Below are 2,620 nucleotides of genomic sequence, written 5' to 3'. Positions count from 1 at the left end.
ATGACCTTTTTAGATCTTGTGCTCCATATGAAAGTTGTAGGCCTATGTCTTAGCTTTCCATCCATATAAAGTAGACCTAAATCTAAGATCTATAGCTCCAGATATGACTCAATTACCGAACAGTGTTCTGGTTTGGATTGCACCGACATCTCTTTTCTAAGTTTGACCATCTCTTTATCCTTTCAATTTCAGTTCTTAAATTCATCAATCAATCCTTTTATTTATGTGATAGGCCTGCATTGAAAATGAACATTTACCACAAATTAAAGGTATCTTATATTATTAGATATATTATTATAAAACATGCTTTAGTTAAGGAGTTATTGATACTTCAAGTGCAAAATGATGATATAAAACCTTGATAAAAATGCACTTTTAAATACTAATCAGGGCATGATTCCCTTTACCTTATTTGGTAGGTATTTTTTTATGTACCTCTCTATTTCTATTGTGTACTAATATAGAAAAAAAAAATATAAGGCACAGCTATATAAAAAACATTATAACCCTATTATTGATAGAATATCACTTTGTCTTTAAGAAATATCATATACTTTTTTTAGAACAATTATTAAAAACTCATGCAATCAAGCATCTACTTGATTTTATAGGTCTAAATTATAATTGATATATTAATTACACTCCAATCCTTAATTTTTAGAACTTATTTATAATTAAATTATACTTGATTAGTCAAACTAATTTAATTTTTTACCATTAATATTTAATGTGTATGACCCACTAGATTACTAATATATATTGACCAAATATAAACAAGAATCCTAATTAACCATCTAGGTGGTGCCCAAGTGGTAAAGACTTGGGATCAAGGGGTTTGCTCCCTCTGTGGTCTCAGGTTCGAGTCCTTGGTTGCTCATATGATGGCCACTGGAGGCTTACATGGTCGTTAACTTCAGGGCCCGTGAGATTAGTCGTGGTGCGCGCAAGCTGGCCCGGACACCCACGTTAATCTAAAAAAAAAATATAAACAAGAATCCTAATTAAAACATGGTTAAATAAATTAGATAATTTAATATATTATCAATTCAATAAATTGATTTATTTATATTTGTAGATCAAGTGTAGAATCTAGCTACATCGAATGATCCTCTAAATATTAGAAAATTATATGTTGTTTGATTTAATATTTTAGTGATTAGTTTCTTTATATAACTATTATCCCTTCATAAAAAAATATTTTGATCTAAATATTCGAGCATGGAGTATATCAACTTTATCAAATAATATTTGTTCCCAATTTCATATCAACTCTATCAAATAATGTTTGTTCCCAATTTCATGGTTATTGATTACTTGAATAAGATTTGAAACCTTTTTTTTCTTTCAAAACTCATTTCACTCTATGTAGGGATTTCATAATCAATATTACTAGAGAATATACGTAATATTTATTTAATTTACCTAAGGTGATGAATCTCTTTTATAATTTGATAAGAATGAACATATATCACTAAATGATAAATTAAATGTACCAACTAGTCCTTTTATAAGGCCTAAAACTAAATCCTAGAGAAAATGATTGGGTTGATTCAAGATATTTAGGTTAAAAGTTGAAATCTATCATATTGAACCTTTTTGTATATTGTTTGGGCCATATCTAAAGCTATATATGAAATTTTGTTGTGATTCTAGTTGAGATGGAAACTAAACATCTCAAGATTTCCATCCATATGTTGCTTATGTAGATGAGAGAGAACTATGTATTTGAAGTCAGGCTTGAAATGTATTATCAAACAATGATATTCAAAAAAAGAATTGTTTTCAATGTGATTTATAAATTCTTACAAGGCAAGATTTAATTAAATTAAAAATCCTTATTTTACAAGAATTTTTTACTTTCTAAAAAGATTAATTAGATAACAATCTATAATAACGCATTTGCCATGCATTTAGGCATCTTGGTTTCCAAATCAAAATCATGCTCTTGCTTTCTCTCTTTGTATTTTTTGTAATGTTTATGCTTTGCTTTCATTAATATCAAATTTATGCCTTTCATTTCCTTTCCTTTACTTAGTTAACTTTTATCTTATTTATGTTCTTATTTTGTTTATCTATTTTTCTTTCTTTCATTATGTCTAACTAAGTTTATTATGTCAAGGTGAAAAGCTTACACTAATGGTGTAAGAATAAGTATAGTGTAAACTTAATATGGACATTAATGTTTGATACTAACATGTTTTGTATTTGTTATCTTGTTCACTCTTTAATACTTTGCTTTTTAAATGACTAATCTTGATTGATGTTGTATAACACTTGGTACAACGAATGCTTGGCACTTTCATAGCCCATACTGTATGGTATAACCGACACCTGAGCTATGAAAGGAACTTGAGTTGTTGTTAACATAAGTTATAATCATGAATGCTTGACGAGATTTACAAGTATTAGCATTAATCGAATAAGATGATTAATGTAATCATGTTAACAATCTATAATCAGATTGGAACCTCTTTTGTGTGTGGTTTCCAATTAAATAATAAGAGTTTATACTATAATTGTTTGACATACCATTAGTGGATGCTCTAACCTTGACATTTGTTATTATCATTGTTTAATCCTTACATTAATATTTCATCTCAAAGTTCTCATTATCATCATC

Source organism: Populus euphratica, unplaced genomic scaffold, assembly GCF_000495115.2.
Source record: "Populus euphratica unplaced genomic scaffold, PopEup_1.0 scaffold558.1, whole genome shotgun sequence".
NCBI lineage: Eukaryota > Viridiplantae > Streptophyta > Magnoliopsida > Malpighiales > Salicaceae > Populus > Populus euphratica.
This window is presented reverse-complemented; position numbering follows the sequence as displayed.